The following is a 22,631-nucleotide window of genomic DNA, read 5'->3' on the forward strand; positions in this document are numbered from 1 at the left end:
TGCAGGTACATTACTTTGTGTCACCTGTGATATTTTATAACAGATATATATATATAACAAATATATATATATTTATATATGGATGAAAAAATGTTTATATATAAAAGAAAACAAACGAATGAAAACATATGGTTTATATATATGAATGAAAACATGTATATGGTTTATATATATGAATGTCATGGTTCCTGGCTTATAGCTTTCCTCAGTCCTTTTATAGTCCTTCGTTATAATGATGGGGCACTTTAGGTCTCAGGAGCGGGCCCCAGGAAACAGAATCTCTCTCTGACCTTCTCCTTCCACCTGCCCAAGGCAGGACTCAAATCTACTTGTGGATCATAAGAACTTCCATTCCAGTGAGGGTCCTGACTCATACCCTAGAGAAAGGAAGGCTGCACAAAGAGGCCAAGAAGAATCTGAACAGATGGGCCTTGCTGGGTTTAGATCATATCTTTTTTGTCCATTCACATTTCTATATGGTTTCTATGCTTCAATCATACCTATCCAGTGGAATCTGCATAAAAGGCCCTGGAGGACTGGATTTGGGGAGCTTCCAGAGAGCTGAACACGAGGAGGTTCCTAGAGGGCAGTGCACCTTAGGGAGCTCTGTGCCCCTTCCTCCACACCTCACCTGCTTTGTCTCTTCATCTGTATCTTTTGTGATATCCTCTATAGTAAACCAGTAAACATGTTTCCCTGAATTCTATGAGCCACCCCATGAAATTAATTGAACCCAAAGAGGTGGGTCATGGAAACCCTAACATAAAGCTGGTCAAAGTTCTGAATACCTGGGCTTGTGGCTGGTGGCTGAAGTAGGGGCCAGTTTTCATGACTGAGCCCTCTACTTGTGGGATCTGACGCTGTCTGCAGGCAGGTAAAGCTGGAATCGAATTGGAGGACACCCAGCTGGCGTCTGCTGCAGAATGGATTCCTTGTTTGCTAGTGGGGAGAAATCTTCACATGTTTTGGGGTCACAGAAGTCTTCTGTGTTGATTGTTGTGGTGTTGATGTGAGAGCAGAGGAAAAACATGGTTTGAGTTCCTGAACACCACCCCTTGGGTAAGCCTGATGGAACAGATAACAGATGCTATTGGCTATATCTACGTGCACACTGAATTACCCTCCTGAAGGCTGGGGGCTGTTAAACACATTTCACCTGCTGAAGGCTACCCGAAGGATAGGTTATGATTAGGCCTCTTGCTTTGTGAGCAGAGCAGTGTTATTGGAAATAATGGGAATTCTATTTAGCTGGAGGATTTGGATTAGCAGGTGAATCATGGGTAAAAGATCTGTCTTTATTTAGTGATTCTCATGATTTCAAAATGTGTTAAGATTAGTAAGTAAGATACCTATTTCCAGGAGCTAATAATATTTTTAAAAGGTTCCCTATTCTGAGCCTCCAGTGATTTGTTTTATAGATGTGACCCTTAAGAGAAAGTTTAAAAAATTGGACAATATTTTTTTTTGGGGGGGGGACACATAGTATTCTGGATCTGGACCCAGTTTTCTTTCCTCTTTTTAATTCAAATTGGTTGCATTCCCAACCACACCTACCACTTTGGGACCATCTCCTTTCCTGTCTGAACTGCATAGAAGTGGAAATCCTACTTGTATGTCAGACTCCCTTAACCCCAAAATAACTTTTAAAGGTGTTCACTGATTTTTCTCTGCTTCTTGACTCAGATGTTAAATGATTGGCTTCGATTTTTACCTTTTTATCTCTCTGGGATTAAATCCTGGCCCCTCTTTTCTATAGTGTGTTATCTTGGGGAAGTTATTTGACTTCTGTGTATGTCAGCTTTCGTATTTATAAAATGGTGATAATAATAGTCTTTACCTCTTGGGTTAGTGTAGAGATTTAAAATATATATTCTGTATTAGTCAGAGATCTCCAGAGAAAGAGAACCAATAGGATATATATATAGATTTAAGAGGGAATTTATTAAGGGAATAGGGTCATGTGATTATAGAGGCTGAGAAATCCTGATATGCTGTCTGCAAGCTGGAGAACCAGAGAAGCTGGTAGTGTAATTCTGTCTGAGTCCAAAGGCCTGGGAACAGGGCAGCCAACGATGTAACTCTCAGTCCAAGGCTGAAGGCCTGAGAACCTGGAGTTCTGATGTCTGAGGACAGGTCACAATGGCTATCCCCAACCCAGAAGAGAATGAATTCACTCTCCCTCTGGCTTTTTATCCAGAGGATGTAGGTGGTCATCATCCAGTCGGTTGAAAGCCCGGATGGAGGTCTACTGATTACTGTCTACTGATTCAAATGCTTATCTCTTCCAGAAGCACCCTGACAGACACACCCGGGAATAATGTTTTGCTAGCTACCTGGATATTCCCCACCCAGTCCAGTGGACACCTAAAATTAACTGTCCTATATTCCGTATTGTTAGTGCAATGTTTGAGGAACAGCAAAATGTTCAATAGACGTTAGCTCTAATTTTTATTTTGTTATCCTATGCCTCAAATTCTTTCAGGTTGTCTTTATAAGTATACAACTGATTCATGTTTATTGACTCACTAACAATAGAGTATTTACCTAACTGTGAATCATGTTTTATTTCCTATAGGTGGCTATTTTATATTTGAAAGTGGAAACGGGAAAATCTTGCTTTATGTAGTCGGCCTGAGTAATGTGACTTCAATTGAGTGCATGCATTTACGGGGGGTAAGGTGATAGAAGGAATATTTGGACTATAAAGCTCAATTCCCAAATCCTGTTTCTCAGCCTTCAATGGTGCAGGAAATCAGTCACTGCATTTCTGATACTGATGACCTCTTTGGTCCTGACTCATCTGAGATGATGCCATACGGAAACCATGGCTCTGACAAATGGACATGTAATTTGTTTCTTGGACTTAGTAGTGTACAAAATTGGGATATTCTGAGCACTAATATCCCTAACAAGGACAATTCCTGGTTGCAAATTATTTAGTCTACATACAATTTGGGAACTTGGGAATGTTTAGATATTCAGTTGTTTCACAAGCCAGACTATTCACGTTCAGAGAATTTCTGCTGAATCCTCTGATTTGGTTCAACTTATATACAAGCGTAGGCAATTCTTTTGTGGAAGGTACTGAACAACAAGGCAATGAATCATATGGCTTGGTGAACTCTGTCTTAGGTTATGCAGTCATTCATCAAACATTCACTGTACAACTACTGTGTGTCAGCCCTTGGACTCAGTACTGAGGACACACACAAATGAATGTGCTACCCTGTCTGTTCTCTGGGGCCTCAAGGGTGGATAGTACCTTTGTAGGAAATATTCTGTGGAAAAGCAGGGAATGATTATCCACCCATCCATCCATTCTTCAATTCAACAAATATTTATGAAACATTTATGTGAGCCAGGCATCAAGTTAGGTATAGGTGATTCAGCAATAGACAATACAGATGCTCCCTGTCCTAGACCTGTTGTAACTCATGGTAGAGATAAACAATTAAATAATTAAACATAAATTTATAGTACTTTGGGATAAATGCAAGATAAGGGAGCCATTTATAGTACATTGTGATATAGGGAATATCACATATCACATTTAGCCTAAATTAAAGGCTAAATGCTCAATTTAGAAGTGATTTCTCTCTGTGTCTCACCTGAGAAAAGATCTGAAACTTTGAGCAGAACAGTTTCATTTGAAAGCAGTCATATGAGAGTATTGTATCTTTAGAGGTTTCTTTGGTTAATAGGCTTGTACAAAAGCAATTAGGAGTAAAGATTGGAACAATACTAGAAATACAGTTGATGACTTAAATAGAAGAAAACCTGTGTATTAGGCATTGGGCTTTGAGTCATTGTAGACATAAAAAACTGAAAGTTCTTTGCAATGAGCATGTTAGCACTGACAACAGGAAAGAGCCAAAAAAGACCTTCATGGATGAAAACTATAAAAGAAGATGCAGATTTGGACTCAGATAAGGACAGAGTTTCTCTCCCAAGCGGTCCTGGCTAAGGGCTTCGCCAATGTTCTAGAGAGGAGGGCATTTAAACCTGTGATTATTTATATTTTACCATACATTATTTTTGCTTACAATAACAATAAGTAAGGTATATGGATTCGATTCATTTATTATAGGAGGTTGTATTTCCTTATATATTGTCTCGTTTTTCTCATCAGGTCCTGTGTTGAAAAAAAGTTTTCTCTTACTGTTGGGAAGTACCTGAATCAAATAGAACAAACCAAAACTACTGTCCTAGTACCCTAAGCAGGTAGCTGGGTAAAAAGCTCTCACTAATTTTTGGTACAAGGCCCCGAACACAGAGTGTCTACAAAGTCAGAAGTTCTCAGGTCTACTTGTATGTCAGAAACACCCAAGGATCTTTAAAAAATAGAGATAACCAGACCCATCCTACAAAACTGTGATATAACAGGTCTGGGGGAAATAACTGGGAATATATTTTTAAAAAAACTTCTTGGCCGGGTGCAGTGGCTCACGCCTGTAATCCCAGCACTTTGGGAGGCCGAGGTGGGCGGATCACAAGGTCAGGAGTTTGAGACCAGCCTGGCCAATATGGTGAAACCCCATCTCTGCTAAAAGTACAAAAATTAGCTGGGCAGGGTGGTGGGCACCTGTAGTCCCAGCTACTAGGGAGGCTGAGGCAGGAGAATCTCTTGAACTCAGGAGGCAGAGGTTGCAGTGAGCTGAGATTATATCACTGCACTCCAGCCTGGGTGACAGAGCGAGACTCCCTCTCAAACAACAACAACAACAACAACAACAATAACAACAACAACAACAACAACAAAAACGACAAAAAAAGACTTCTCAGGTGATTCTGATGTACCTAGTCCACATGGATTGCTGTTTCAGAACCTCTGTACTAGGTTAACAGTATGATTTTTATGTATTCCCACTTTTAGATGAGCTACTCATATTAAAACTGAAAAAAATAATTTTTATCAATGGCAATTAAAATTTTTTTTTTTTTTGAGACAGAGTCCCTTGCTGTGTTGCCCGGGCTGGAGTGCAATGGTGCAATCTTGGGTCACTGCAACCTCTGCCTCCTAGGTTCAAGTGATTCTCGTGCCTCAGCATCCTGACTAGTTGGGACTACAGGCATGCACCACCACGCCTGGTTAATTTTTGTAGTTTTGGTAGAGATGGGGTTTCACCATATTGGCCAGGGTGTTCTCGAATGCCTGACCTTGTGATCCACCTGCCTTGGCCTCCCAAAGTGCTAGGATTACAGGTATGAGCCACTGCATCCAGCCAAAAAAATTCTTAGTCCCTTTCTTTGTCCCACCCTCTTTTTATTCATCTCTTCCATGTTTTTCACAGAATTCTAAAATACATTGTGATTACCTTATCCAAACTCTGTTTTGAGATAAGAGGGGATAGCTACCATTTACCATTTAGAGAAATCATTTTATTTATTTATTTATTTATTTATGTTTTTGAGACGAGTCTCGCTCTGTCACCCAGGCTGGAGTTTGGTGGTGTGATCTTGGCTCGCAGCAACCTCTGCCTCCCAGGTTCAAGCAACTCTCCTGCCTCAGCCTCCCTAGTAGCTGGGATTACAGGCATGTGCCACCATGCCCAGCTAATTTTTTTTTTTTTACATTTTTAGTAGAGATGGGGTTTCTACATGTTGGCCAGTCTGGTCTCGAACCCCTCAGGTGATTTGTGGGCCTCTGCCTCCCAAAGTGCTAGGATTACAGGTGTGAGCCACCGCCACTGGCCAATCATGCACCTATTTAGCCCAATAAATTTTCCTGGAAGAGTCTTGGTATGAGCTAACAATTCACAAATAGGACTGCTTTACAATGAACTGCATGGCTGCAAGCACATAGCAGTTGATAATCTGCTGAGATCCACACATTGCCCAGCTGGCTTTTTCAGACCCTGCCTTCTTGCCTTTGGTATGCTGTTGCGGGGTGTTATGCCCCGACCCATGACTCATGACTTGGCTTTTTGACCAGGCAACCTTCTCACTGTGGTTCCTTGGCTTGGCATTTGGTTGTGGCTTTCCTTCTAGGGCAGGGCACTCATCTAGGCCACACTCTGCCAACTTGGATTTAGCCTATCAGCCTCTTTGTCCCTTTCCTGGCTTCCTCATACTTCAGTTCCCTCCCTAGGCAGATGGCCTTGTGGAGTCACAGTACCCAACAAACTCTTTTCCAGCATTTGATCGGCTTGATAGCCAAATAATTTCTCTTTATTTTCAGCTGAGATCTCATACAGATCCGCTGAGATTACATTTGTCCTAATGTAAACCATTATCGCCATCTCTGGTCCAATATCCTCATGGGGTCAGTTTTCCATTCCTTTAATCTTTTCTTTCACTCATCTCTTTTACGCTGTTTTATTAATTGAATTAATAAGTATAAACCAAGAAACGACAGGCTGAACAGCTGTCCGCAGCCGGAGAGGGCGGGGATGCGGGCCGGATGGACACAGAGGAGGCCAGGCCGGCGAAGAGGCCCGTCTTCCCACCCCTCTGTGGGGACGGGCTCCTGAGTGGGAAAGAACAAACAAGGAAAATTCCAGTCCCAGCTAACAGATACACACTATTGAAAGAAAACTGGATGAAGATACTTACTCCTATTGTGGAACACTTGGGACTTCAGATACGCTTTAACTTGAAATCAAGGAATGTAGAAATCAGGACTTGTAAAGAAACCAAGGATGTTAGTGCTCTGACAACAGCAGCTGATTTTGTGAAAGCTTTTATTCTAGGCTTTCAGGTGGAGGATGCACTTGCCCTCATCAGGTTAGATGACCTCTTCCTAGAGTCTTTTGAAATTACAGATGTTAAACCCCTAAAGGGAGACCATTTATCCAGGGCAATAGGAAGAATTGCTGGCAAAGGAGGAAAAACCAAATTCACCATAGAGAATGTGACACAGACGCGGATAGTTTGGCATGATGTTAAAGTTCACATCCTTGGCTCCTTCCAAAACATCAAGATGGCAAGAACTGCCATTTGCAAACTAATCTTGGGAAATCCTGCTTCCCAGGTTTATGGCAATATTCGAGCTGTGGCTAGCAGATCAGCAGATTGATTCTGATTTCAAGTCAGAGACTTTTTATCTTGCCTTTGGACTCTGGAGAAAAATACTTTATGAGTGGTCGGTCACAAGAAACCATCTGAAGAATTTCAGTCATTTGAAGCCTCCGTCCCTTCTTCCATTCTCAGCCAGAAGCATAAACAGAAAAGAAAGATTTAAGAGTATTCACACTCAACAGGTTTTAGAATAATTTAAATATCAAAAATTGATTCTATTATACTTACACATTAGGTATAATTTATTGTTTATCTGAAATCACATGTAGCAGATTGCATAGTCTGTAATCCTCTCAGAGGGAAACTTCTTTAAACAAGAAGTTAAAACAGCTCTATATGAATAAGTTTAAACAGCTCTATATGAATTTATACTTTTATATTTATAAATTTATAACTTCATAAAAATTTATAAACATTTCTTCTTTATAATTGTAATTTAATAGATTATCTCAGAAAAACCTCTCTGAATGATAACCCTTCCTTACTACTGGGTGATGTGTAAATATTTTTTGGGGGACAGGGTCTCACTTTGTCACCCAGGCTGGGGTGCAGTGGTGTGATCTCAGCTCACTGCAGCCTCTACCTCCTGGGTTCAAGTGATCCTCCTGCCTCAGCCTCCCTAGTAGGTGAGACTACAGGTGTCCACCACCATGCCTGGCTAATTTTTTGTATTTTTTGTAGAGATGGGGTTTCACCATGTTGACCAGGTTGGTCTCGAACTCCTGACCTCAAGTGATCCATCCACCTCGGCCTCCCAGAGTGCTGGGATTACAGGCATAAGCCACTGTGCCTGGCCTTGATGTGTGAGTATTTGAGAGGTCATAAGCAGTGGTTTTGGCTATACTGTACTACACCATATACATCAGTAAGAGCTCATCTTGGAACCTGTTTTGCAGTTTTAAAAATTAAAGACCTACATCACACACACACACACACACACACACACACACACACACACAAAGAGACATTGGAAAGGCCCCTTAAGCTCTCAGAGCCCAAGTTTCCTCATTGGCTCAGTGGAGATAATTACACCTAACAGGATTAGCATGAAATGTCAAAGTGCTTAGAAAATTTCATTTGCTCAATAAATGTTCATTTTCTTTTCTACCTGGAATGCTCAGAGTTCTGTTTAATCAAATATTCTCATAATATAAAGTTAGCAATAAATTATGTTTATCATTAAAAATGAACCTAATACCATGCAGGCATAAAGGAACTTTCCGGATGATAGAAATAGTCTATATCTTGATCTGGATGGTGGTAACATGGGTGTTTACGTATGTAAATATTCAAGCTGTGTACTTAATAGTTATATATCTTACTGTGTGTAAGTTATTCTTCACCTAAGAAAAGTACTTTGAACATAAAAGTCTTCTAAAATTGATTTATATAATTTTTTAAGGGTGAAGGGGGCTCATGGAAATCTATTGCTAATCAATTAAGTAGGGCACAAATACCATTTATTAGAGTGTTACTGATTAAAATGTTAGCTAATCTTGATATTATGATTCATACTACTATATATAGATATGTGTGTGTGTGTACATATGTATGTATATGTGTATGTAAATGTTTACAGAATGATGGGTCCGGCTGTGTTCTGTGTGCAGTGAGGAGAAATGACACTCACTCCAGGTCTAAATCAGTTGCATTTTGTATTCCCCATGGAATACATGGCAAAACTGTGCTTTTTTTTCAGTTTTGCTATTTGGCTTTCCGGGGAGCCTCAGCTAACCAAACTTTTGTGATAGCGTATTTATTATCTAATATTTGAATTTGAGGAAAGGAGCCAAAGTCCGTACTCCATAGAGCAACGGCCTCATCAGTGATTTTAGAAAATGGATTTGGAAAAAGGTTTTGGGCACTGGGCCTACACAGAACTCACTCACAGACCCGTGGTGATATCATTTAGCACAAAGCAATTGGCTTGAAAAAGAGAAAAACACTGGGATTTTGAAACTAATTTTTATATCATGCCATTTATTACAGTCTGTCTCTCTTTTTCTGGCATCCTGGGTTTAAGGAAATAATGTTATCATCTATTTCCAGAAATGGTTTGGATAACAACTTCTTGGAAACCCTTCACACACATTTGTATTTTGGTATGTCTCCATTATTTCCCATTCAGACATACTGGCCACAGGGGCACTGGGAGGCTCTCAGGTTCTGGAATACACCAGCGCCCTACTTTCACATGCCCAGGACACGTGTAGGATCATCTAAGAAGAGCAGCGGGTAGTCAGAATGTGGAGGGGAATCTCTGGCCCAACTGTGGGAAAACATAACTATTACCACCACCACCACCGCCACCACCACCACCACCACTACTACCACCACTACCACCACCACCACCACCACTACCACCACCACCACCACCTCATGGGGAGAGGAGATTCAAGGGAGTGCCCAGGAACATTTCATGAGATACAATGTCCAAGTCCCTGGCTGGTGTTAGCAGGTTATCTCAGAATGGTAGCTGGGCAGTAAGTCCAGAGAGCAAACATATTTCTTGGAGATACCTTCAGGTGAATGGTCGCTCCCCTAGAGCAAAACATATCTCTCAGTAGCATATTTTCTTGGAGATACTTTCAGGAGAGTGGCTGTTCCCCCAGAGCAAAACATACCTCTTGGTTTTATATTTTCTTGGAGACACCTTCAGGAGAGTCACTCTCCTGAAGGTGTCTCCAAGAAAATATAATACCAAGAGATATGTTTCAGCCTATTGAAAGGAGATTGATTGTTCCTTATGGTAGAAAGGTTGCCAATGACTTAGTGATTACTGAAAATTTAAGAAAGGGGGAAAAAGATAAGAAAAACAAAAAAGTTTATAAGAAAAGAAATACGGTAACAGAAAACTATATGATGCAGCTGTGAATAAATGTCATATGATCATAATAATGTAATACTGAATACTGACTTAACTCAAAACATTATTTTAGGAGGTTGAATGAAAAGCCGAGTTGTATGCTTGTGTATGTGTGTGTGTTGAATGATAAGAAAGCAAAGTCCTCATTTTTCATAATGGACAGTCAATACCTAACATCTAAATGGAAAAATCAAGAACTAGCAGTATAAGCATAATATTGAGAAATATGGAGTCAAGAAAGAGTTATAAGTATTGGAAGTAATTGCCCTCAGGATATAAGTATAGAATGTAACTGCAATCATTGAAATTAAGTTAAAAATTAACTCAAATTTTTCTTGTCATTTCAGCTAATTCAGTCATTAAAATTAAAGCCGTTCCTCAAGAAATTAGAGTAAGCAGAAAAGTGCTTTTAGTGGGTTAGGAAGCCAGCAGGTAGGAATTTTCATTGAGAGTGGAAAATAGAGCCCAGGGTTCTTTTACCAATAATTAAAACTGTTGGTGCATAGGATTCTCACAAGGGACTCTGGTAAGAACAGGAAGGGCTGGAAAGAGACTTCAGCTGTACGTTCCTTTCCTTCCGGAGACTGTTGAAACTTTGAATCTGCAAAAAAGTACTTGGCCAGCTTGAGAATATTAGCCAGGGTGCAAAATAGTGGCCAAAATATTCCATCTGTAGTTTTGGTTCATCAGCTGCTTCCATTAAAGTATAGCCATGCCTTCCCCCTTATCGAGTTTTCAGTAGTGGATTATAACTACCTCCACACATTTTCCTAACTTCCAGATTGCTGTAGTGATATCCCTGACTATGCCTTTGGGCAATGTAGATTCATTCTTGCTCTATTCTATGACTTCCTTTTATTACAGGGCTAGTAGCCTGGGAAATACATTTTCAGAATTCTTTGCCAATAGTGGTCCCACGTAGATTCTGTCACTAGAAGGCACTTGTGAGAGAGCTGGACCCAGAAGAGGAGCAGATTGATACACATTTTTTTCCTCCAGCAGCAGAGGGTAGATGTAAAGGCTTTACGGGATGTGAGGTTTTGTAGCAATCTCTAGGTAATCCCCTGGAAATCATTTGCTGTGGTGTGGCAGGCAGCTGGAATCACTGGTGGTAGTGATTTGTGATTCATTCAGCTTCTTGATTCTCGGAAAGCAGTGGCAAACTTGAGTGCTAGTGATGGTTTCCCCTAAACCTTAGATTCATAAAGACCTGGGTTTGAATCTTGACTCTTATATTAGCTATGCAACTCTGAGCTAGGTATTTTAATCCTCTATTAGTTTTTTCAACTGTGCAATAAGGATAACACCATTTATCGTATAGATTATGAGGGAAAAATATGATAATACATGTAAAAATGTCCAGTGAAAGACCTGTTCTCACAGTACGCATTAAACAAATGGTAGCTATTGTTATTTATTTATTTATTTATTTATTTATTTATTTATTTATTTATTTATTTTGAGACAGAGTTTCACTCTTGTTACCCAGGCTGGAGTGTAATGGCTAGATCTCGGCTCACCGCAACCTCTGCCTCCCAGGTTCAAGCGATTCTTCTGCCTCAGCCTCCCAAGTAGCTGGGATTATAGGCATGTGCCACCACGCCCAGCTAATTTTTGTATTTTTTGTAGAGACAGTTTCTCCATGTTGGTCAGGCTGGTCTCAAACTCCCGACCTCCGGTGATTCGCCCGCCTTGACCTCCCAGAGTACTGGAATTACAGGCGTGAGCCCCATGCCCGGCCCTATTGTTATTTTAATCCTCTGTTTGCCACCTGCTACTGTTGTTATTTATGCTGTAGCTGCTGTGCAATTGCTAGGCAGGAAACTCATGTGCAGGGTGCTGGACTGAGCAGCTGGGATTACTCTCCCACTCTCTCTTGCATTGGCTTTTCCTTTTACAGCGGGGAAATGCCCACAACCTCCCTTCTCCCTACTTCAAAGCAGAAGCCTGAGTCTGCCAGACACCCAGACCTGTCTGGCTGTGAAAAGCAGGACTGATCAGATCAGCTGTGACCTTGGCACATGTGTTTTGGTTTTCTTGTGTTTTTACCAGTTTGCTTCTTTCAATAACCTAGGGGTAAAGGACAACCTTTTTCTCCAGGCAGCAAGAAAACTTTTGATGGAGATCTTTGGTTCTGCTTTTTAAGGGGCCAATCACTCCTTCCTACTTCCTGAGGTTTCCATGCTTGAGCAGGTTCATTCTTAACCTCTGGGGGCTTCCATAACAAACTTCATTGCAAGGCAAAACCCCATCTAGGCAAAGTTGTAGAGTTTGGATATTTTGGGGCTTGGGTATTTCTTTCCTAGTCCCCCTTTTATATGTGAAACACAAATGTTCCAGCTGATAAGCCCTATAAGTGATTTTTCCCCTCATTGATTTAAAAAATTGTACTCTGTCTCTATATGGCACATGATCAAGCACTTTAAAATATATAATTAATTAAAGGATTTTTCTGAAACTGACATGCAGGCAAAATAAATGCAAATGAAGTAGGGAATCTATAGAAATAGCCCAGGAACAACCATCTCTGCATAGACTGACTGATAGGATACCCTGAATGCTAAGTAACTGGGGTCCTTGTAGATCAGGGAGGTAGCGAGTCCAGACATGGAGGTTGCCACACTTGGTATGCAGTTTCTGCTTTCTTCTTGCTTAAACTACAGGTTCCTAGTAGAAACTTCTGGTCTCTCCCTGTCAAAAAAGATGGAGAACAGGGATGGAGAAAACAATGAATGTGTAGAGTGAACAGTTGTGATATCACTGCTGTATTCAATTTCCCTATCATTTCTAGTTTCTTCTCTGTTTGTACTGAATTGCTAAGGGGCTCATGTAGGAACTAGGAGAAGGCAAGGTGCTGTGGGAGGAAAGCACCCTGAGTGTCCAGGTCTCTTCTCTCTTCTTCATCAGAGACCCTAAAACTAGGATGATGGCATGTGATGCTCTAATAAACAGAATCTGCTTTCTCTCCTGCATACCTGGGTTTGAATTCTGGCTCTGCCATTATTAGCTGTGTGGCTTTGGGCAAGTTACTTAACCTCTCTGTGTCTCTGTGCTCTTGCTTTTAAAATGTAGATGATAATAGTACTTACCTCTAGGGTTGTTGTGAGGATTAATTAAGATGAGGCAAGCAGAGACTTAACACTGACAGTGGCATGTAAGTTATTATGTTTATATTCTCCTCTCAAATAAGGTAAGCAGCCCCACCAGAATCTTAATTTCCTGTACTTGTTTCTCAAAATCTCCCCTTAATTTGCCTGAGATGTCAAAGGTGGGTTCTTTGGCTGGGTCATGTGAAAACCCTCCTCTGATTAGGGAGAGATGTGAGCTTTACAGAAACGAGAGTCCCAGTGGCAGAGAGTACCCTGCAATTATTTGAGCTAGCTACTCACATCCTGGCAGCCGTTCTTTCTGGAAGAGAGTCATGTGAGTCACAGAGGGAACGAGACCATCTCACTGTGTTACTGAACCGTGACCAATGGCTTGCCAATCACAAGAATGGTTCTCTGTCTTTGTTCAATACAAGTTTTTACCTGCTTTATTATTCTTCTGACTCGGGCTTGTCTTTAATTCCTTCATCTGGAAAAATCTCTGACAAGAGGAGATATTAAGCTGCTCCCTTAGTTGGTATGAGGTTAATTCTACCAGAGTTGGACTATTTTGCTGTAATTGTCTGTGTATGAGGCAGTGCCCATTGGTATTTTTGCATCTGTACTTCAATTATTTTCAGATCTTCCTTGGGTTACCTTTCATCACCTTCTTTTGCTAAAAGTACAGATGTTAGAATTCAAAAGAGCTCAGCTAGCTCATTGCTTTTGGAATGATCAATTCATTGCTTTTTGGAATTTTAGGTTCCAACTAAAATTCTTCCATTGGCTATTCACATATCCTCTTTCAACCTCCTTTTTCTTATATGTTAAATGGAAATAATAAACACTCATCTAATTATCGTTGTCTCTCTGGACTCATTTATTATCATTACTCATCCTCTTCCCCAGCCCTCTTCATGCAGTACACATGTATCTGGATAAATGGAAATATTTTGTAGTCCTGTGATCATTTCAGGGTTGCTGTGGAGTTTATATCAGATCAAATATATGAAGACACTTATTACTGTGTCTGGCATAGTATGGATATTTCTCGGATCTCTATATTTAAATTCCAAAGCCTGCTATAGGTCACAGAACACAGAAGCTTTAGAAGACTTGTGGTAGTCCCACCTCTGTCACTTAGTAGCTGTGACACTTCGAGCACATACATCGTTTACTTCCCCAAACTTCAGTTTTTCATTGATAACATGATAACAAAAAATTGCCCTGGGTTATTAGATCAAATGTGTGCAAAAGTGCTTTCTAAACTGTAAAGGATAATACAAATGTAAGATGCTGTGTAGGTACTTGTAACAATTACAGTAGCTTTCAGTTGGAAATAACAATAAAAAGCTAAATGATACTTCTTAGTTTTAATTCAGCTTCACTCCATGGCTCCAGGACACTCATCTAAACATTAATAAAACAGGAACACTCTAGACCTTGCTTTACAGTCAAAGCAAAACACACACAAGTCTATATACACAGCTGTGAAATGCACTCAGTGCTTCCGGACTTGTGCTGGGGAAAAGGTGGATATGGCATCCCAGTAGGTAGGAGGATGGCCTGGTTTATTCCATTAATGCCCTGGGGCCAAGTGTTGACAGTGAAAAGCTAAGAGAGGAGTCAAGGTTGGCACCAGTATCGGCCAGAGAGGAGAGGCTGGTTAAGTGCCTGTCCTGGACGTCCTTTCCTGTTGCCTAACTTAAAAGGGGTTAATTACTCAAATTACTCAAATGTGTTCCCTGAGTCTCACCTCGTTGCAGTAAGGGGAGTGGTTGGTAGATGGGAGATCTGCTGCTGCTGTTCCTCATTCTCTTCTTCCTCTAATCCAGGGAAATTGGAGAGAGAGAGTGGAATGTAGTATGAATCATCTGTAAGAGATACTTACTTCCCCCAGGGCTTGCTTCCCAGTACATAGGGGAGACAACTCCAAAGTCGTGAACTCTGGAGGAAAAAAAGTGAATCATTTTCATCCTCTCAGGCATCAAATTTATTTGGCTTCTTTTTCTAGCCTATGGTTTGGAGACCTGAGGTCAGCACAGGATTCCAGAGATAGAGAGAGAGAGAGAGAAGAAAAAAAAGAGAGAGAGAGAAAGGATACATAGTAGAGAACGTGGTATGCTAAGAAGAGTACGTGGTCAGGGAGGTTAGATGTCTCAGTGGTAAGAAGAATCTCTGAAAGGACCTGATGGTTTAGGAAAGGCTAAGCCTTGTGTGGTTCCAGATGAAACAGCTGAGTGTCATTGATTAGTGTAAGAAATTGGGTTTAAAAAAGTTACTCTGATTAGTTGGGTGTGTTGGCTCGCATACTTGTTTCCAGGTACTCGGGAGCCTGAGGCAGGAGAATCACTTGAACCCGAGAGGCGGAGGTTGCGGTGAGCCAAGAACGTGCCATTGCACTCCAGCCTGAGCGACAAAAGTGAAACTCTGTCTCAAAAACAAACAAAGACAAAAACAACAAAAAAATCAATGAAGTAAGTCCATTAAATTTGAAATTGTGTAGATGTTTTAAGTGGGGGATAGTTTCTGAAAAGTAGGAGGTCAGTGACTATTGGTTTGCTTGAACTGTCATAACAAAATACCACAGACTGGGAGGCTTAAACAACAGAAATTTATTTCCTCATGGTTCTGGAGGCTAGGTGTCCAAGATTAATGTGTCGGCAGGGTTGGTTTCTTCTGAAGTCTCTCTCCTTGGCTTGTAGATGGCTGTCTTCGCCCTATGTCTTTATATTGTCTTCTCATACGTCTGTGTCAAATCATCTGGCCTTAGGAAAACACCAGTCATACTGAATTTGGACTCATTCTAATGACCTCATTTAACCTTAACTATCTCTTTAAAGACCATATCTCAAAACACAGTCACATTTTGAGGTTCTAGAGATTAGGACTTAAACATATGAATTTTAAGGGAACACAATTTAGCCCATAACCACTATGGAACCATATCTAGTACATAATATACACTCAAAAAAGATTTTTGAATGTGTTTTGCCTCAAGCAAGGTATTTCCTATATAGTCTGCTCAGTCAGGAATCAACCCAAGGCTCTGGTGAGAGGGCCTAAACAGACCCTTCCACAGGGCAACTGTATTGTTTCAATCTTTACTGATCCCCTAACTGTACACCAAAACGAGCCTGGATGGGGAAGATCCTATAATTACAAGGAGGGCACTCCTAGTCCTATTTTAATAGTTCAGAAAACTGGAGCTTAGAGATGTGAAGTGACATCTCCTAGGTCACACAACCAATGCATGTCAAAACTGGGAATTACGTCTGAGAATTTCAAGCACCTGGAATTTTCTTCCCATTAGGTCCGAGTTAATGGAATTTAACAGAGATTGAGCTTTGAAGGAAGGAGTGTGTACTAGTTCTCAGAGAAGACTTGCAGCATGCAATGAGAAAAGAGGTCATTCCGGGTGAGTGAAGGAACATGAGCAAAGCAGAATCAGGAATAGTAAAAGGGGCTACTTATTTTAAGCTACTGTCCACTCTCCAGTCTGTACAATGGCATATATTACCATTGACATTGAAGTTAGGCTGACAGTGCCTCTCTAAAGAATCCAGGAAATAATCAGGCATCTCAGATGTGTCATCAATTTATTTACTGGCTCATTGGGAAAGACATTACAGTTATTCATCAACTGCTTTATATTTGCAAAATGGTTTGCCATAATTTTGATCTGATTTCTCCCTAGCAGGCTAGCTCAGGGTGGTCACTGCAAGCTGCTCAACTCACTAAGGAAACATTTAAAGATATAAAGACATTAAATTGGCCAAAACCCGCTAAGAGCAAGAGCTAGGATTAAGAATTAGAAACTTCAGAGACCTCCTCTGTTTTGCCTTGGGGCCGGCTTTTTCCATAAACAGGCTTCTGGGAAGCAGCATGATGAGGGGATTCCATGAAGAGCATGGCATTTTCTATAACCATTTATTGAAAATGCAAGTCATCAAATTAGAAGAAAGGCATACCAGGGAAGCAGAGAGGCCCACACTCTGGGCCAGGGTTTTAGAGCAAGGGTCCTGGACTGGGTTCTGTGTAACACATTTGTATTGACGACCATGAAAGGATTCAGCGTCTTGAATGAGACAGCTGCTTGTACAGAGGCGTTTTTTATGAGCTGACAAGTTATCCAGAAACAAAGCATGTTTGTAGGAAGTAAATCATTGCCAGTTTTAAGCTGAGCTTTTCATTCAGCTGTAACTGGAGACAATTGAGTTTTTAATGTTCCGCATGAAGTTCCTCGATTCGGATTTTGGTCAGAATGAGGTCTGGGATTTGGTTTGGCTTTAGGTGTTCCATTTTCAAAATGTCACCAATATCAATGAAAACAAAAGCAATGCTGGTTGTTTTCATTTCCTGCTGATCATAACTATTCCAGGGGACAGGGTCTGGACAAACAAAGCTGCCTCGTGAAGAATGTTTATGTTTCTAGCTCGAAGACTGAGATTAAAGAGGGTAGATAAACAGTTGACGTGTTACGATGTGAAAATGATTTAAAGTCCACACTAAGATGAGAATTAAACTGAGATCCTCATTGGGGTCTTGAGGAGTCAGAGGAAGTTGCTTTGAGTCACATCAATGAGAGTGAAGAATTGCCTCTTTGATCGGGTTTCTTCAGGGGAGCTGTTTCTCCTAAGAAAAATTTCCAGATAGCTGAAAAAAAAAATTCTTTTAAAAACACTAAAAAAAAAAGTGTGTCTGTGGAAAATTATTTAAAAATGCATTATACACTTTCCTGCCTTATCAACAAGAGTGTAGACCACAATATGCCCTGTTCTTGATGACTCGGGGTAGTCATTACCTTCACCAGCTCAAAAGCAGTGACACCTGTGGGCCCTGGAGATGCTCTCCTGCACCAGTTCACTAGAGGAACCTGCAGGGTGAATGGATGATGGCTGGGTGCCACTGAGGATTTATATTTTTATTGTGGACCATGAATGGTGTTCTTTCACTAGAACATTAAAAATAAATCTAGTAACTAAGTATACCTAAATCTTGCTAAGAGAAAGATAACTAGATTTACTAAGCCAACCAAGTAAACGTTTCAACTAATTACATGTTGATTGGGTTGGTTTGACCAGCAGTGCCTTCTCATAAGAGAGTTGTTCCCGAACCTCAGAGTTCTGTGGCCTGAAGTTTTTCACTGTCTCTTCATGTACATGTAAGCAGGGACCTTAAAAACTACCTCTGGGTTTGCATCATGTCAGTTATTGGAGCACAACTCAATCCTGTACAACTCGAACTCTAAAAACTAGAATTTTGCTGCTTTTTAGACCACACTCCCCAATGATCTTTCATCTGTTTTAAAACTGTATTCAGACTTTAGGCAATCTTCTTTGGGATTCCACCTTTGTAAGGATGCACCTTCTTAGGGATTCTGTCTTAGCCTCCTGAACAGACAGTCAATAACCCCAGTGGCTGAGTTTTTCTCTGGTCATGCTGAGGTCCAAACTACACTAAACAACACAGTTGACCTGTGGTCTACCTGGCCTGAATTGTCTTACCACTTTCCTAAAGGGAATGGATATTATCTCTACCTGCAGTTTTAGGTGGGAAAAGATTGGTTTTGTGGCTGAATACCACTAGCAAGACTCTCTTCCCTGGGAAAAAAATTAATCTGAATTTATGGTCTTCCCAGGTATCCTACTTCAAAATAGTCTTCTTTTAATCCTGAGAGACATGTTAAAAAAATAATACGCTTTTAACTTATTTCAAACTATTGCTTTCCCAATAGTGAATCCTTCTGAAAAATTTTAACCCTAGGATGTCTCTCCTACTGGCAGACTCTGTGATATCTATTTTGCATTATTTTCTGATTCTTAGCTGTTGTATATTTAAATTTCCTGGATAAGAGATCCCTGGATAAGAGAGAGACTATTCTTCATGATTTTAATTGACTTTGTTTGGTCGTTTGCTACAGATTTATTAAATCAAAAGTCCTAAATCTAAGGCTGAATAATGGGCCCCAAAGAAATCAGGCCTTAATCCCAGGAACCTGTAAATGATACTGTACAAGGAAAGAGGGCCTTTGCCAGTGTGATTAATTTAAAGATTTCGAGATGCGGAGATTATCCTGGATCATCTAGGTGGACCCTAAATGCAATCACAGGTATCCTTATGAGAGAGAGGCAGAGGGAGGTTTGACATAGACAAAAGAGGAGAAGGCAACATGACCATAGAGGCCAAGCTTGAATGACATGGCCACAAGCCAAAGAATGCAGATAGCCAGCAGAAGCTGGAGGAGGCAAGAAACAAATTCTCCCTTAGAGCTTCATGAAGGAGTATGGCCATGTTGACACCCTGATTTTGGCCCAATGATACTGATTTCAGACTCTGGCCTCCACAACAATGAGAGAATACATTCCTGTGTTTTTAAGTCACCAAGTTTGTGACTTAAAAAGTCATTTTAAGTTACATTTGTTACAGCAGCCATAGGGAACTAATACAAAGGGCTAATGAACTACTCTTAAATTCCATGTTTAAAGTAATCATCAGCAATACATTCTTAAAATGCACCAAGTTTTGTGTTAGTCCATAAGGAAGGCAGAGAAGAAATAAAGGACATGGTTTCTTCCCTCAAGGGCTTTATGGCCTCACTGGGGAGACAAGGTTCATGAGACAAGGGTAGGTGACACAGGGAAGTGTATCATTAAATGCTGCATTACTTTTATAGGCTCATAAGAGCTGATGAGGTTCAGAGAAGTTGATGAATTGGTGATATATGGGGAAGGATTATTGGAAGAGAAGGAATGTGGAGTATTTCCAGGCAGGGAGAAGGAGGGTAAGCATTTCTTCAGAGAAGAATATGAGTGATGGCAGAAGTAGAACTGAACCTGGTATGCATTAATAGGGCAGGGACCATGATTGTGTCATTCACTATTGATTCTCATCACCCAGTATAGTGTCTGGCACATAATATGTACTCTATAAATATTTAATAAATAAACACATGTTGTCTTTGTAGGATATCACCATTCTAACTGGCCTGCAGGAGCAGAGAACATACTTTAGGAATAATGGGGTATTAGTTTGGGTCTGTAGGGTAGGACCCATGAAAACCAGGGAGAAGAAAGTCAATATTTTAAAGCACCAACATACTAGAGGTGGATTATTCCTTTAGAGGGTCTGAAAGGCATTTAAGGAACATGCGTCCATGACTCGCTCCCTTCCTTCCTTTTTTGTCCACTAGATTTCCAGTCTTCCTATGAGACTGGGTTTGAAAATACAGAAAATTAATTTGACCATCATTTGTGCCATCTGAATTTGCCTTAGTCTCATCTGGAAAGAGGAGGTATTGATGGGCTTTCAGAATCCAGGACCAGTCATCAGCCCAAGAGTCATTTCCCTCATGCCATGACTTCTGAAATCTACAGACTGTCTGTGGCTCTCTTTTGCCTCCCCTCTCTTTACTGAGCCAAGCTGGACGACAAGAACTGGCAGCTTTACCAGGACAATTGGACACATTCTGGCTTTATTTTCTTGGCACACTGAAGACATTAACCAGTCTCCAAATGATAAGAAACTTGGGAATTGTTAGTACCAAATCCAAGTTCCTTCTCACAGAAGGGGGGTTGCATTGTTTGAAAAGAGGGGTGCTAGCTGCTCAGTGACATGTTCTTTATCCATGATGACAGTCCCCGTTGGCACATCACAAGCACTTGTTTCAATAATAAAATTATTCTGGCTGCCAGCGGGGCCAGCTTCTTTACAAAATGAAGTAACAATAGCATGTTTCATACGATTGTCACTTCTTGTTGATCAATTAATTCTAAATAGTACTTAACAACGATTTTTAATCAAAAAATGCATACTGACACCAACACAATAAAACAAACCTTTGTTATGTTAGCTTGCACCCCTTTTCATGCTACTTCAAATCTCTTTCTCATTAGGCTATCTTTCCTGTTAGCCAATAAAATCATTAGCCTATCTTTCCTGTTAGCCAATAAAAATGCTCAGTTCTTCCTAATCCTAAAACAAACCAAAAGCCTTTCCCCCAATTCTACTATTCTGGCAAATCACCATTCTACCTTCTCATTTTTTCGTTGTTAAACTTAATGGAGTCATAGTGAATTCAGTAGGTCTTAGACTGGCAGGCAGTGAGCTAGATTATGCCTGAAAACCTGTTTTTTTGGCCTATGTCATGTTTTCTTTCCAATGTTTAAAATTTAGGAGATTTGCATAAAAATCTAAATTTCTCTTTCTCTGGACACATTGGGGAACTGGTAACACTGGGCCCGCATTCTCACACGACACAACAGTCTGTTGGAGCTGAGTTTCTGCTTTTGCCTTCAGATGGGGCATACATTCTCTAGCTCACCACAGACCCCACCATTCCCTATTGTCTTCGATACTGAGACGAAGTGTCAGTTGCCATTTATCATTGCCTTGCACCCTTGTTTTTCTTAGATACAGAATTATTTCCCTGTACTGATGCCTCTGTCAAATGTGGGAAGTGAAAGACCCAGAGTGCTGCATGATCGTCATGCACTCAGCCTGCTTTATCCTTGTGTGCTATCTGTCTGGCCCCATCTGGGTTTGCAACCCCCGACCTGTATTACACTTTTATCGGTTTCCAGCATTCTTCACCTCCTTGTTAGTTGACTTTTTCCTTTTCATCTACCATGACCTGTCTTAATAGTTGCTTCTCATTTAATAGATTAGATGGCCTTTTGTCAGTTCTCTTTCTCAATGCCCTCCCTGCCTGCCTTTCCTCCCCTCACTTTCCCTTCATCTTAAGATGTCTTTCTTCTTGGCTTCATTTCTACCACCTGGCATTTTCTGTTTCCCCTTCTTCTCCTCACACCTTACACTGTGTTTCTCCATATTTTACCTTGATGTACTTGGTCTTGGAAATTTTCTTCATGTCATGGTTTTTGTGATTTCCTCTATGTGGATGACTTCTAATTCCATCGTTTTTCCCCCTGACCTCTCTCCTGACTTCATCCTATAGACCAGCTCCATGAGGTTCCTGCTAGCCTCTGAATCTCTTCTCCTACACCCCTACCACATGCTTCTTTCTCACGTCGCCGTCCTTTCTGTTGCTCCAGAGCATGACGTTATTCCATGTCTGATCATTCTCCCATGTTTGTTCTTTCTTTTCTCTCTCATTGTCCCATTCAGGCCTTTGTTACCTGGTTTTGTTTTTTTGTTGTTGTTGTTTGTTTTTTAAAAAATCCGTTGGTTTCATTTTTTCAATATCTCTTTCCTTCAATCTATTATTATGCTGATGCTTGATTAATTTACCCTAAACATTCTTTTGTTGATTCACTTAGTAATTCTTTCATTAATCTAAAAGTGCCTGCAAAATTTATCATTTTTTTCTCCTCTTAAAAATTCTTCAGTGGCTCTGCACTGCTAACAGAATGAAAGTCACAGTTCTTATATTGGCCTTGAAGGCCTTTGCCATCCAACCTCAACCTGTCTTTCTGGTCTCATCTCCTGCTCCCAGGTATAAATCTTTGCTTCTTGAATAAGTGTCTGGGAGGGCTTAAGTGTAAAGCCCTAGAGTCTGCCTCGATTGGGTCTCAGCTCTGGCACATGTAGCTGTGTGACCTTGGGCAAGTCATGTAACTTCTAAGGCTCAGTTTCTTTATCTGTTTAGCCCATAGGGTTATTTGAAGACCAAAAACATAATAAGCCATGTAATGTAATGCCTG

At 40.6% G+C, this 22,631-nt stretch overlaps 1 protein-coding gene and 1 pseudogene across 13 annotated transcripts in view; both read left to right on the plus strand.

The window, feature by feature from the left end:
* The window catches only part of LOC105473335 (KRR1 small subunit processome component homolog), a 443,099-nt gene that overhangs the window by 73,653 nt on the left and 346,815 nt on the right, over nucleotides 1–22,631 (plus strand). The gene's annotated exons all lie outside the window — the stretch shown is intronic.
* LOC105473339 (RNA-binding protein PNO1 pseudogene) lies at nucleotides 5,754–8,040 on the plus strand (annotated as a pseudogene).

This window comes from Macaca nemestrina, chromosome 10 (genome assembly GCF_043159975.1).
Source record: "Macaca nemestrina isolate mMacNem1 chromosome 10, mMacNem.hap1, whole genome shotgun sequence".
Lineage (NCBI taxonomy): Eukaryota > Metazoa > Chordata > Mammalia > Primates > Cercopithecidae > Macaca > Macaca nemestrina.